General features: G+C 33.8%; 1 protein-coding gene and 1 long non-coding RNA gene across 2 annotated transcripts in view; both read left to right on the top strand.

Annotated features, from left to right (window-relative positions):
- The window catches only part of KCNQ5 (potassium voltage-gated channel subfamily Q member 5), a 702,120-nt gene that overhangs the window by 106,445 nt on the left and 579,421 nt on the right, over window positions 1-16,254 (top strand). The gene's annotated exons all lie outside the window — the stretch shown is intronic.
- LOC138145333 (uncharacterized) lies at window positions 5,736-11,428 on the top strand. Its single transcript, XR_011164191.1, has 2 exons — window positions 5,736-5,896; window positions 11,252-11,428. It is a non-coding gene; the product is annotated as an uncharacterized lncRNA (long non-coding RNA).

Below are 16,254 nucleotides of genomic sequence, written 5' to 3'. Positions count from 1 at the left end.
CTTGTTATCCCTAAGAGCAGAAATTTGGGGAGCCTATTTTACGTCAAATGAAGAGTCAACAATGTTAGTCTTAAACTCCGGTATTATAGTATTTTTTAAAAATTTCATTTGTATGGGCCTATTATTAAGGAAAGATAAAATCATTGCTTCTGAACCAGTCAGTATTTGGAAAACTAGCTATTAGAATGTATTGTAGTAGATTTAACCTACCTTGATGCAGTTTTAGAATCATCCCTTGAAAGATGAAGTAAACCAGACCCATAATTAGCGATCTTATTTCATGTGGGGCATTTAATGTGAATGAGGAGTGAGAAGAAACAGGAGATCAGACATGGGGTAGAATTTGTTTAGGGAGGAAATGTGGGCCTTAGAACAAAAGCAAAAGAGCTCCAGAAGTTAAGATGACCTAAAACAAAGACCCATCTTCTCCATGGTAAGGCCATGACAAATGATACAGTGCCCTAAGCCCCAACACACACACACACACACACACACACCTGTTATGTAGTGAAACAAGTTAAAAGGGACATTAAAGACACACAAAGGGCAAAATAACATGTTGAAAAGATCATTAGACTTTTGCTCATAAGACCTTGGTCCAAACCCCACTCTACTTTTTACTACTTGTATGATTTTAAGAACGCAAATAAGCCCCTTCCCCTCTCTGGGCCTCATTTTCTTTTATTTTTTTTATAATTAATTTATTTTTAGTTTTCATCATTCACTTCCATAAGATATCTAGTTTCAAATTTTTCTCCACCTCCTTCTCGCCCCCCCGCCCAAGACCATGAGCAATCTAGGCTCTACTTATATATTCATATTAAACATATTTTCAGATTAGTCATGATGTAAAGAAGAATTGGAACTAATGAGAGGAACCATGAGAAAGAAGAAACAAAACAAAACAATGAAAGAAACGGAGAGCAAGTAGTCTGCTTCCATCTGCATTCAGAATCCAGAGTTCTTTCTCTGGATGTGGATGGCATTTTCCATTGTGAGTCTTTTGGAGTTGTCTTAGATCCTTGCATTGCTGAGAAGAGCTATCTATCAAAGTCAGTCTAGCAAAATGGGACTGTTACCGTGTATAATGTTCTGCTTCTGCTTATTTCACTCAGCCTAAGTTCATATAAGTTTTTCCAGGTTTTGGGGAAGTCCATCTGCTTATCATTTCTTATAGCACAGTAGTATTCCATTGCATGCATTTACCCCACCTTGTTCAGCCATTCTCCATTTGATGGACATCCTCTCAATTTCAAATTCTTTGCCACCACAAAAAGAGTTGCTATAAATATTTTTGTACATTTGGGTCCTCTGGGCCTCATTTTCATCAACTATTAAATAATGGACTTCAGCTAAATCAAGCATTCTTATCATGAGATCCAGAAGCCTACAAGAAATCTACAAATTGGTTTCAGAGAGTACATGATCTTGAATTTAAAAAACAATCTTTATTTCCATATGCAGTTATTCTCTCCACATTATGACTTTCCCCATCGTAATTTTGAAATACTGTGGGTTGGCATAAAAAATTAAACGGGAATTTGGGGAGGGGTTGTGGAAGCCACAGATGACACACAAAGGCCAGCAAACATGACAGAAAAAAACTTTAGAAACCCAGAAATGCATAAAATATATGTATAGTATCATATATATAATATATAGCATATACACATACTATATGTTATATAAATGTGTTTTATCTTTTAATACCATAATATTTCATGCTTCTCTTATATGAAGGGTGGGCCAAAAAATTCTGTGCAGATTTTCCAGATCATGTGGATGCTGTGCCCCTAACCCCTGTTAGGTGAAAGGGATAACTGTTTCTGATTTCCTTCATTATTCTATATATTTATTTTATGCATTTAAAAACATTATTCTAAGAAAAGGTTCATTGACTGCCAGAATAATGAATGGGTACATAATACAGAAAAAGATGGTAAACCCCTCTATTAGATAATCTCAGACTTCTCTAGCTTCAATATTCTACATTCTAAATCACAGAACAACCGACTGCCTGAGTTTTGCACAGAGGTGGACAGCCTTTTTAATGGTGTAGGATTTATACCATTACTTCCTTGTCTGAACCTCATGTCTTTTTCTTGCTTCTTTTCTCCCTAAGAATATCAACTTAAAGCACTGAGTTAGTACCACACTACTTAGTGACAGCAAAAGGAGATCCCCAGTGTTCATGGGTTTAGGAAATTTCATTGTGAATTATGGATAGTTCTGACCAGGCTGTTCAGATCTTCTATTGCTAATGTGTCGAGTTGTCCACTCAAATTCTATTCTGATGATCATTGTGTGAAGGTATGCCTGGATTCTAAAAAGCTGTCTTTGCTCCCTACCTTCAGGTAGCGAGGTGATGAACTCAGTATGAAGATTGAGGTATAGATGTGTATGTATGGATATGTATGTGTATATATATATGAATCTATGAGCGTCTAGGTGTCATAAAAGATACAATGCAGGTCCTAGAGTCAGGAAGACTCATCTCCATGACTTCAAATATGGTTTCAGACTACTTTACTAGCTATATGAGCTTGGGCAAGCCACTTAACCCTTATTTGCCTCAGTTTCCTCATCTGTAAAATGAGTTAGAGAAGGAAAAGGAAAACTACTCCAGTATCTACCAAGAAAACTCCAAATGAAATCACAAAAGTCAGACACAACTGAAATGACTGAACAACAACATATATGAATATATACCGTATTTTAAATGTGTCATACCATGTTGTATATGTATTGCACACATATAATATTCATATATATTTACACTCTCTATCATCCTTTGTTCTTACACCTGTGTTTTGGCGGTCTTTGTCCCTTGAGCCTTCATCCTAATAAATAAGAGAAGTGAGAATCAACTGCTATTAGGTAACATGGAGATAAAGTGGGATAGGCAGAGGAAGGAAACTTCAGCACTTGGGATCAGTATAATCTGTCAATGTGTGAAATGCCTCCAAGGGTATAGATTGCAACCCATCCACACTTTTTCATTCTGAGTGTGTCTTGTCCATTTCCTCCTATATATCCTTCAGAGGGTGATTATCTAATATGCAAGCATATCCTTGCTCTATGTTTCTTAACATTATGTGGATAACAATGAACCTTACAGTCTGTCTCCATAGGAATCTTTCACTTTCCGTATGTGGTGGGCCCACCTCATTTCCTGGTCATACATTTCTCTGATGATATTCCTTATAGAACTTCTGCTCATTTCTTCCCGGATAATATGATATCGCCTATTCTTGCCCATCATGTGCCTTTCCATTGCACTTTAAGGAAATTAAAGTTATATATATCTATATATATATACATATATATGTATATATATGTATGTATATGTATATACAAATATATATTATATATGTATTATCCATAATTATGGATATCAAGGCAATATTTATGTATTCTTTTTAGCATGTTTCTCCAAATATTTTATATATTAGACAAAATGAGCTAAAATCTGGAAAGATAATATTCTTTACCTGTAGGATTCTGTCATCTTTTTAGAAAACTCAGGAATGATGTAGGTAGAAATTTTTCAATGTAATTATCTGCCCAAATTTTTTTTCCAATTTTTGTGAATACATAAAAAAGAGGCTTGACAGATTTTCTTCCTTTACTTATAAAATGATTTATCTTGTCAGAATGCTGATGGGTTCAAAGCCTTTCCCAATAATGCATTGAAGTAGAAAAAAAATGTTGTTACAAGAAAAATTTCATATGCATCATTACTACTGTCCTAAAAACTGAGCTTTGTGAACGATTTAACACAAAGAAAAGAATGTAAATCATAAAACTTTCTACAAAAATGAGTCACATAGTACAGACATAAATTGATTTTACAATAACTGCTTGACAGGTTGTTAGTGTATTGAAGAGTTTAGATAATTTACTTTGGAATTTTAGTTAAATGATGCAGCAGAAACTGGAAATGGTGTGCATGAAAATTACGGTCATGTTAAAAATGTATCTCAAAGTGCAATTTTATTTTTATTGACATGAATGATTATTAAAAAGTTTGAGAAATAACATTATTTTTATAATTAATTTTTCTACCTATTTGCTATACTTCTTATTACTATTATAACAAAAGCACCACTATGTGTTTGACCATAAATTATGAGTCAGAAAGTCAAGAATATTATCTCTGTGGGTTTAAAAGATTGGGAGGTACTGGATTGAATTGAATCTTTTAAATAGCTTCAGACTAACACAGAAATTGCTAGTGTTTTTCCCCTTTGAATATATAATTTGTATTGGATCATTTATCTTCACTTTAATGTCTATAATAATATTACTATAGTTATAATCAGAATCTGACAATAGAAAGATTAGCAATGAATTATCTGTTCCTAATTTTTCTCCTTACTAAATCACTTTTTTAACAGTAAGTGGAGGGAGGGAGGGGGGATTAATTAATTTTTTCAGACTTCTATAGTTGATCATTTAGTCCATCTCTGATGTAGTTTCCTTGGGTGATAGTGGAAAGCAGAATGGTCTCATAAGTAAAAGATCTAAGTTTGAGCCTTGACTCTGATGCTTATCAGCTGTATGACTATGAGCAAAAATCAATTAATCTTCCTAAGACTCAGTTTGGTCAACTAGAAAGTTAGCTAATAATACTTATAATGCCTGTTTCAGGGTTGTAGAACTGTGTTTTATAAATTTTTGAGTAATACATAAATGTGAGCTAGCATTATTTTTATTATATTGTAAGCAAGGGTAGGGTGGCTAGGTGGCGCAGTGAATAGAGCGCCAGCCCTGGAGTCAAGAGGACCTGAGTTCAAATGAGGCCTCAGACACTCAACACAAAAACTAGCCGTGTGACCTTGGGCAAATCACTTAACCCCAATTGACCTCCAAAAAGCAAATTATAAATGTGTGTGTGTGTGTGTGTGTGTGTGTGTGTGTATTGTAAGCAAGAGAAATGAGAGTCAATTGTTAAATTTGCAGTGTGAGGATTTGCACCTCAGAAATAGCAAAAAATGTACAAATCAGAGCTGGATTTATTGTTTCATTGATTGTTTAGCCTTTAGAAAGTGATTAAGTAAATTTTAATAATACAGATTAAACATAAAAATGCATTGTGCATATACCTCCACCCTAAAAGTTTTTTGTTTAAGTTTACCAATTTACCACTAGTTATATGGTACCACAATTACTTGAAAGAGTTAATGCCTCACTGCATCTCTAAATTACTACTAGAGAATAATTAAGCACTAAGGGGGAATCTGACTATTATAAATGCTCATAAAAAAAGACAAGTACAGAATAGACATTAGCTTTCTATAGTAATCTACACCAGTAGAAATTTTGAAATGTCATTTTTGTATGTTCCTGGCTTGTCAAAAGAACAATACTTAAAACTATAGGTAGTAATTATCTATGCTTATTCATATTCATAAACATGAAGACACCCACATTCCAAGTTAATTAGCATATATGTATGATACTTAAGTTATCTTTGAGGGGAAATTATTAATTAATTTGATCTTTCCTTGGTTTTTACATTCATGGAGACAATTGTCCAACCAATTTTGTCAAATAAAAAATTTTATTGTGTAATACAGCAACACATAAGCGTTTGTGCTCCTAATAGTTAGCATTTATGTATAGTACTCTCTATAAAGAGATAGAAAATAGAGAAAATGTAAAGACATCTATATGTGTAAAATATAGATATGTAAATAAAATATAAATGTAAATAAATATAAAACTATATATAAAGACGTATGTTTATATCTTTAAGTTTGTGAAGTGCTTTACAAATATTATTTTATTTTATTCTCAGGACAACTCTGGGAGATTGGGGCTATTATTATACTCATTTCACAGAACAGGAAATAGTCTGGGCAATGTTAAATGACTTGGCAGGATCACACAACTAGTAAGTGTCTGAGTAGGATTTAAATTCAGGTCTTTCTGACTCCAGGTTCAGAATTCTATCATTGGCACCCCCTAGTTGTTTTCATTAACAATGAAAACTAATCACAATCGGGTAATCAAAAAAGCATTGATGAAGTTTTTACTTTGACCCAAGCACTGTGCTAAGAACTGGGAATAGAGAGAAAAATCAAAAATGATCCTTGTTTTCAAGCAGTTTCCATCATTATTGGGTGACAACATGAGAATCAGTTCAGTCAAGAGAGTTCTGGATTTGGAGACGAGCCAACCTAAGGTTGATTCCTCCTCCCAGCACTTATTAGCTGTGAGACTTGTACAAATCCTTTCACCTATCGAAACTGCAGTTTTTTTTTCTTTTGTGAAAGAGGAAATCATATTCAATGACATCTAAGGTCACTTCCTTCTCTAAATTTATGTATATATAGATACAAATAAAATAGATAAAAGGTCACCTTAGAAGCAAAGGCACCAGTAGCTAGAGGGGTCAGGAAAGGCCTGTTGTAGAAGATTGTTTTACAGAAAACTAACTGCTTGAATAAGAATATTTTTGCCTTATCTTGAGTATTTTGTTTTGATTCCATAACTAATAAAAGCGTGTTCACATTATCAACATGCAAAAAAAATATATTAAAGGTATTTTATTTTTTAAAAGTCTAACACCTGGCCATATAACCTTGAGCAAGTTACTTAACCCCAATTGCTTAGGGGTGGCCAGGTGGCTCAGCGAGTAACAGCACCGGCTCCAGTGTCAGGATGACCTGGGGATCAAATCCGGGTGCAGACACTTAGCACCACACCCGGAAATAACTGGCTGTGTAACCTTGAGCAAGTTACTTAACCCCGATTGCTTTAAAAAAAAAAGTCTGTTTAAAGGTCTGATTTCATACTATCAGCCAAGATCATCCAATAATCTGCTTAAGACAGAAGATTTTAATTAAATAAACCTATTCTAGATGATATACTTACTAATAAAAGTTACTCATTTTCAAAGAACTTTGAAATTTATAAAGTCTTTTTCATCACAACATAATTTTTTGCAATAGATATTATGGTATGGACTTATCTTTCTGTACTTTTAGAAGGTTATTGGCTTCCATTTCAAAATTCATAGGAATTCAGTTCAACAAACATTTGTCAAATACCTACTATGTAGGGATAATGCTTGGTGCTAGAGATTCAAGGATAAAAGTCCTTAAGGAGGTAAGGTTCTCCTCAAAGTGATTGGTGGAGAGGACAGGAGGAGATAAGAGATTGTATGTTTATGTCTATACACATATACATATACAAACATAGATAGGTATGTATGTGTGTATACACATACATACAGGTAAGTATAAGTAAAGCCTTCAGTTGAGTATCATCTCTTACTCAATATTGTATGTAGAATACCTATCATATTGAATTTTAAAGAATTTATCTTGAATATATTGAATTTGAGGAAGAATTAACAGTGTAATTGGAACTTTGAATGCATGATCATAAACACATAGGACCATAGATCTAGACCTGGAATGGACTATAAAAGCCATCAAGCCCAGTACTCTCATTTTACAAATGAGGAAACTGAGGCACAGAGAAGCTTGTTGACAGACATTAAGCAGTAAAGAGAGAATAAACTCAAGTCTTCTGACTTAAAATCTAGCTTTCTTTCCACTATGCCACATTCAAGTAATGTAAAATATATCTGGCAAGTTAGGACCAGATTGTAGAAGCTTCTCAAACATGCCAAGCTAATGTATATTTTAGCCTGTAGTCAATACAAAGCTACTGAAGTTTCTTAAATGACAGTCAGAGCTATACCTGAATATGTATGTGTGTGCACATATATGTATGTATTCATAGGTGTGTATTTATGTTTATACATATATGCATAACATATTCACACATGACAAGTACATATGTATGTTTCCTTTATTATATGTGTATATTATGTATATAAACAATCTAATAATTTTAAGTAAAATTAGAAATTGAATAATAGCTTTTTATTTATGGTGTGGAAAAAGGATGCTTGAACATTGTGATATTGAGAACTAATCAAATAAAGACCTCTAAATAAATTACAACTAAAATAAAAAATGCAAAAGTGTTCATTTATTTAACTATGCATGAATCTCATGGAATATAAATTATATGTTTACCTCACATTGGTCCGTTTTGGATAGAATGGAAATGACATACCAATTATAATTTTTAAGTGAATTATTCTGATTACTAAGTATGTATTTCATCTGCTAATTTCTTTAAAAAGTTTTCACACTGCCTGCCCTAGAAAGACCAAAGTGGACATTCAACATTTGACCAGTTTTTCATTATATTAAGTTCTGTTATTTGGAGGAAAGACAGTACCAGCCCTCTAGAACCTCACAGTGTAAAGAGAGACAACATGCAGATAACTATTATAGAAACAAGCTATAGAAAGGGGGGAAAATGGAAACAATCAAGAGAAAAGACACTAGAATTAAGAGAGATTGAGATTAGCTTGGACTTGAATTTAGACCCCACTAGCATAATCTTTAAGACTCCAGTATCACACTGATGTCACATTGGAGTATTGGAATAGAACTGAATTAGATTGTTGATAACTCTGGTTATATAAAAAATGAACACAGTGAATTCCACAAACCATAGATTCACAATTAAGGAAGCTGTGCTAAACAGTTTGGTGTTCACTGCATGTTGACAAGAGCATAGATAGGCAAAGGTGGCATCATTGGATATGATGTTTGAAGACCAACTGCTAGCATCTGAGTGTTTGATTTATCTTTTGTGTGTTTGTGGAACAGATAGGCCTAGACTTCTAAATAAAATGAGGAAATAATGTGGGGGGGAACCAAAAAAATCATAATTATAAAGTGGATTATTAAATTCTGATTTGTGAACCCCTAGGAAGGGAAGTCACAAGTTTTGGAGTCCAGAAAAGGCTCAGTAAAAAACAAGCCATTCCAGAATAAGCTCATTTTCTTTTTTGGCGATTTCTAGATTAGTTAAGCAGTGAAGTGCTAGAGAAATAATAATAAAGATATTAGAAAATATAAAGATATTAGAAAAAATTTGACAGAGTCTTACAATATCCTTGTTGAAAAGAGAGAAGAAAAGTAGGCTGGATGGTTGTACAACCAACCTTGGAACTGGTTATATAAGCATACCTAAAGATCATTGATCAATAGATTGATGCCAGCCCAAGTTTATCAAAGTTAGAGATGTAACAAATCTGGGAGGGAAAAGTAATATGCCAGAAAACAGTATCAGGACAGAGAAAAATTCTTCCAGGTTAAAATGATAGTCTGATCCTAGCAAGGCAAGATTAAACAGGAGTAACTATAAAGCCCTTTACTTCTCCTTTTGGCCTATATAAAAACCACCTGCCATTTTTCAGGCTCTTCCTCCTGTATGGAATCTGAATTAAATCATCAGCCAAAGCAAAAGTCTATATTTTATGCCTCCTTTAGCATGTTATAATATGTACCACAAAATTTAACATTTATTTCTTCTATTTCATGTGCAAGTGTAATCTCTAATAATGTTGTAAATTTCTTGAGGGCTAGAATCAGGTTTTATTTCTTTTGATTTGCTCAGTTAAGTCAAATGAACAATTACCTACAAATTGCAGTTATAACTATACAGATTTTGTTACAAATATAACTAAGATATTCAAGCATATTTGGCTTATTGTTCTTTCTCAGAAAGTACTAAAAACTAAACTAAATTTTAAGGTAAATTTTTTTGTTTGTTTTTTTGGAGGGCAATTTGGGGTTAAGTGACTTGCCCAAGGTCACACGGCTAGTTTTTGTGTTTAGTGTCTGAGGCTGGATTTGAACTTAGGTCCTTCTGATAAGGTAATTTCTTGAGGGGGGTTAAGAAGAGGGTGCAACCTGCTTATTATCCCAAGAATGATGTGCCTCCATCCCATAGTGTGCCTCTCTCCTTATAAAATACAGTTCAGGTACCAAATATATAAAGCCTTTCCTGATACCCCTAACTGCTAGTACCTTCCCTCCTAAATTACTTTGTATCCAATGATTTAGTATGTATTTGTATTTATGAACTTTGTGCCATATAGATGTGTGTGTTTATATACACATAAAAGATATAATGAAATGGTTATCTCCCCCATTAGAATAAGAGTGAGTAAAGATTTTCCAAGATGTGTACTTGTATCTCCAGCTCTCGCACAGTTCCTGGGACAAAATAGGTGCTTAATAAATACTTCTTTAATGAGTGGTTGCTAATTGGTTGATTGCTTGGTCAATTTTGCCCTTTTTCTTTCTCCCCCTAACTAAAAAGATTGAAGGATGGATTAATTTAGCAGTTATCAGAAGTTGCTTATCAATATTCTTGATTCATTCATTCAACAAATATTTATTAACATCTACTGTGTGCACAGTGATGTGCTAAGTAATAGGGAGGGGGCAAGATAGAAAGTTTAGACAAGACATAATCCCTGATGTGATAGAGTTTATAGAGAAGATAGTGATAATACAGAAATAGAAGTAATTGTGATAGACTATATAGTAAACAATATTACATGAAAAATACATCTTAAAGTAAAACAATGAAGTGCTATGTGAGGCTTATAGAGAGGGTTGTTTGTTGGTTGCCCTTTGTTCTTGAAGAAAAACCAAGACATCAGGAAGATGAGACTGTGAATTATTTTTTATTTTTAATTATTTTTAATTCCAAGTGAATTAGATTTAAGTGAGGCAGGACTGTGCAGTCACCAGCCTCACTTTCTCCTCCAGAGCCATCTGGGTCCAGTGGACAGATGTGGATAAGGACACAGAGAGATGGCCCTCTAGAGAGGCTCAAGAGACCAGAGCAAGCTTCATAGAAAAAAGTGGCATTTGAGTTGATCTTTAAAGGGTGGATGAGATTTGAGCAAGGCTAGGGAGAGTAAGTATTACAAGCATAGAGAGCATGTGAGCAAAGATTTCTATGTATAAAGGCTCACGGAATATTCAAGGGGCAAAGGAAAGCCCAGTTTAGTTGGAATATAGACTAGAGCGAGTGATATGAACTATAAGGCTGGAAACAGAGGGTGGCATCACACTGTTGGGAAATTGTAAGAGTCTAGGTAGATTATAATAAAGCCCGTTCTTTTACTAGTGTGTTGACTATAAGAAATTACTGGACTTTGTCAATGATTATATAAAAGGAATGAGGACAAAGTAAGAATTAAAGTTAACCCCATTGTTGAGTCCTCATCCTGGCACCTAACAGTTTTCTCAAAAAATTAACTAAGAGATTATGATGTATATTTAAGCAACTGTAGAATGTACTCTGAGCTCTATATTATAATGAGCTTCCTTTATATTTAAACATTCATTTTGTGTTCTAGGCAACAGTGGATAAGAGAGTAAAGGGAAAGGATAGACCTCAGAACCAGGAAAATGTAAGTGCAAGTGCTGCCTAATACATATTGGCTGTGTGACCCTGGACGAGTGAAATGCATCTGAGTGCCCTAGCCAACTCCCTAAGACTACAAATTGCAAGAACATATCAACCTCTATTGATAGAGTGAGTTTTCTCATCCAGGAGTTCTCTGGAAGGAGTTTCAATGAAATCACAAATCTAGTCCCTTCTCTTTATCATTATTGAAATTTGACTTGTTCTATATGAAAAAATCTTGAATTCTATCCTTATCTATTCTTGCATGTATTCATATGTCAAGATGGAAAATGGAATGAGGATTAATGTGGAAGTTTTGGTAAGTTTTTTTTTTTTAATTCAGTGGAGAAAATCCAATCATGGCTGACATTGGTTTATAATGTTAGAAAACCAATTTTATCCAACTGAAGTTGTAAATATTAGCAGTCATTTCTTCTATATTCCTGAATTAATGAATTTTTCTTCCAGACTTTTCTCTAAGTATAGAAATCTTCCTGGCAAGATCAAAATAATAATTATTGTTAAAAATAGCCAATATTTATATAAGTTTACAAAGTACTTTTAATGTTATCTCATTTGATCCTCAAATAACCCTATGAAGTAGGTATTATTATTAATATTAATTTTCAGATGAGACTGAGAGAGATTAACACTTTACTTGACACATAGTAGATGCTTAACAAATGTTTATGTTTTGATTGATGGAAATAACTTCCACACAGTCACACAGATAATAAATGTGAGATGCAGGATTCAAACTCAGGTCTTCCTAACTTTACTAGGCAACTAATCTGCCACTGACTCATTTATCTTGACTCTTGCTTCTCACCAAATAATCATTATCTTCCTGGAATAACGTTGTAGAGGAGAAAGGACCAAAGAATTATTCAGCAGTATTTGCAGATATCAAATAAATGAGTTTTATAAAATAAAAAATACTTGATTTCCCAACAAGTTTTGTAAATCATTTAAACAATATTTATCAGATATTTCTCCCTTTCTTTCAAGTTTCTCTGAAGAAATAAAACAGTCATAGAGTACATCTCATAACCAGCTTCCTAAAACACTTGGTTTGGACAAGGAGTCATTCTAAATGTGTATTTTTATTGCCTTGTTTTTAAAACATTTATTTCAACCCATGCAAAGCATTTGATGCTGTTTGGCCCAAGAATTTCATTCACTGATCAACTCAAGCCCTCTTAAAATGACTAATGATCTAGGATTACATTTGATCCTCAGAAATAAAATGTTTCTAGAAACAAAAATACTGTTATTCTTTTTCCTGTAATATTTTCACAACCCCACAATGGGGATTTTATGGCCCTAAGAATGACTTTGGCCCAGAAACAACACATCTAAACTGAGGTTTCACCTCCAATAAAATCAGGATGAACTGGGAAATAGCTGGGAATGTTCAGCTTTTCTTTGTGTTCTGGAAATAATTTCTAGGGTGGTTTTTTGTTGTTTTTTTTTTTTTTTTTACTTTTAGCAACTTTTGCTTTTTTTTTCCCCATCATAGGTTATATCAAAAATAGTGTATTTGGAGTCAGTAAGAACAAAATTTGAATCCTGTTTCAGACATTAGAAATGTGATCCTAGAAATGTCACTTAACTTGTATGAATATCTGTTGTCTCTTTAGGTGGCACAATGGATATAGCACTGGACCTGGAATCAGGAAAGCCTGAATTCAAATCCTTTTCCTCAGATATTTACTAGCTGTGTGATCCTGGGCAAGTCATTTACTCTGTCTGACTCAGTTTCCTCAACTATAAAATGGGAATAATAATGACACTTACCTGCCAGGGTTGTTGTGTGTCTATATTTACATATGTATATATGTATATGCATGTATATATGTGTGTATACCAAAATACATGTGCATGTGCATATTTCGATATGGTATAGAAATGGCAATCGAATTCCCCAGAGTGACAATTCAAGTGTAATACATGAAAAGTCACTTCATCATAAATGCAAAGAAATTATGGTTCTATATGAAAAGAGAAAAACCATGCTTTCACTAATAGGTGCCTGAGACAACTGTCGATAATATCAAAACTTCTTTATTTCACTAGTTAACTTCTGTCAGTTTGAAATGATAGTTGCTAATGTCAAGATTATTCTTTTTTCATTTTTTAAGTTGTTTCTCCCGAATATCCTGTGGGTCAAATGCTTGGGTACTAGAGAGTCTGTGCTATAAGTGTAAGAACTTTTTTCTCATAAAAGATAAAGGAAATTAGCAAACAGAAATGAATGATACAGAAAGATAGACACAGGCCCAGAATGTTGATTAAATAACTTTCAGCAGCTTTGTTGTTGTTGAGTTGTTTCAGTTATATCTGATTCTTTGTGACCCCATTTTGGGGTTTTTCTGAGGGGTTTTGGCAGAGATACTGGACTGGTTTACCATTTTCTTCTCCAGCTTATATTACAGATGAGGAACTGAGGCAGAAAGGGTTAAGTGCCTTGCCCAGAGTCACACAGATAATAAGTATCTGAGGTTGTATTTGAATTCAGGAAGATGAGTCTTTCTAATTCCAAGCCTAGTGCTCTCTCCACTGCACCACCTATTTGCCTTTTTAGCAGCTAGATGGACTTTTTAAAAACTTAAGCATAATGTGACAAAGCACACAGTAGGTACTTAATAAATTTCCCCCCCTTATTTATCTATAAACATCACCATGCTAAGATGCTGCTGATGTGTATGTGTTATATAAAGTATGGCAGAAAATTAATGCATGATATTCCCATGTTTACATGTAAATTTTCCTCTGGATTCCTTTCCCTTGCCCATTTTTAATTCTCTCCCCTTTACTTTGTAGTGATAGCTGCATAATTTATTTAAAGATTCATCAATATAATTATTTATAATTTATTTAAAATAATTGTAATTTAGAATAAAATGTGTCACATAAAACATTTTGTTTTATTAATAAGTTTATAATATAATTTATAATAACTTTAATTGTCAGTACAAGATATATATATCATTTTAAAATAAATAAATACTCACATATTTGGGCTGTGATGAAAAATATTTTACTAATTAGGGTACATGAATTTTAAGAATTTGGTGACCACTGGACCAGATGACCACTAAAGTTCTGTCTAGCTAGACCTACAGTCATATGAGTCATGATCAAAGTATATTTTGACTAGGTGAGGCAAAGTTCTAAAGTTCTTCAGAAAATATTTTTACATCTATAAAGTCTACCCAGATGTTTCCAAGTAAAATGCAGTTATCTGCATCTTGGTCTTTTTGCTTCTACTCATTGTGAACACTGCAAGATGAGCTAATGTTTCATAAAATGACATTTGGGCACACTATAAAGCTGATTCTGACAGCTCCTTTGTTTGCTTCTCCAAGAAGTACCAGTGAGATAACAAGTGGGAGGGAAAGGAATAAGCATTTGTTAAGGACCTGCTATGTGCTGGGTACTGTACTAAGCACTTTACATATATTATCTCATTCAATGTTCACAGCGACCTTGCGAGGCCAATGCTGTTTTTATCCCTCTCTTACGATTGAGGAAATGGAGGCAGGTGACAGTTAAGTGATTTGTCCTGGGTGACGCACCTAGTATCTGAGGCTAGATTTGAACTTAGATCTTCCTGACTCCAAGCTCAGCACTCTATCTACTGCATCACCTAGCTGCCTCAACTTCCTTCAAGTTTCCATTTTCTATTGTCTTCCTGTTTCATTTATCACTAGAATATCAATACAGTTAATATTTTGACTTAAAAACTGATCCTTATAGTTCCTCCCCACCACTAGTGTTATTGTGGAAGATTGTGTGTGTGTGTGTGTGTGTGTGTGTGTGTTGTTGGCTTCTTACTACACAGCAATAAGAGACTCCCACTCTTTCTTCAGGTAACCAGCCATGGTTGGGAGCACTGGGAAAAGTAGGAAAAATAATTCATGGTAACAGGATATAATGAAGGAAATGAGTTATATTGAAATATAGTGTTAAAAAAAAACATGTTCATGGACCCCAAATTAAGAGCCCTTTGTCTTAGTCCTTCATTTTACATATGAGAACACTGAAACTTGGAGAAGCAAAAATGATTTGCTCAAAGACTCCACCAAAGTGGTGGAGTTGAAAAGACACTGTACTGATTGTTAGTCTAGTTCTCATTCTGTGATATTGTCCTGGCCCCCTGATATTTTAAGTTCAAAATCATAATGTATTTTTCCCCTAAAAAATAACAAGATGCTGAAATATTGTATTTTTTTAGCTATGTTAAACAAGTATTTGAAGACTAATCTAAAAAGCCAATCAATGTTTTTTCATTATTTCTATAAGAAAAAGCGTATTCTGAGTTTTAAACAGCTCCTTATAGACAGGCATTTGGAATGCCACTCTTTGTAATTGGAAGATTTTCTTTTATATACACTCATGTCTATATTTACATTCACCCCGATTGTTTAAAAAAAAAATACAGTTGTTGTTCCCATTATCAAAGTAGTTGGCTCTCTCCCAAGACAAAAAAAAAGGTACATTTAACTATCCTACAATAAGAAATAGCTCTTTCCGAAGTATGAGATAGTTAATATTTTCACAATTGTATATCACACAGAGCCAGAAGGGTTGATAATACACAAGGTGATATATTGGATCCAAAAAGATCTCAACAAGATGGACTTATTTCAGATTAGATGCAGTTTAATAGGGATAGTCATGAACCTCTCTACCTGGATTTTTTAAAAAATGGATTGACGTGATTATATCATGAGGTAGACCTGGTATTCACATAACTAAAACCTGTGGGATTAGTGAATTGAAAAGTCCAGCTGAACCCAACACATGATGTAATCATCAATCAATTCATGTTTCAATTTCCATCAAAAAAAGGAATGTGCAGAATGTAAAAGGTGGCTATTCAACTATGTCCATGCCTTGCTCAAGCTACATCTCTCTCTCTCTCTCTCTCTCTCTCTCTCTCTCTCTCTC

This window comes from Petaurus breviceps, unplaced genomic scaffold, assembly GCF_028583685.1.
Source record: "Petaurus breviceps papuanus isolate PSGF00001 unplaced genomic scaffold, PetGlider_PUasm1.0 90734, whole genome shotgun sequence".
Classification (NCBI taxonomy): Eukaryota; Metazoa; Chordata; class Mammalia; order Diprotodontia; family Petauridae; genus Petaurus; species Petaurus breviceps.
Note: the sequence above shows the minus strand (reverse complement) of the source record. Positions and strands in the feature narration are given on the sequence as shown.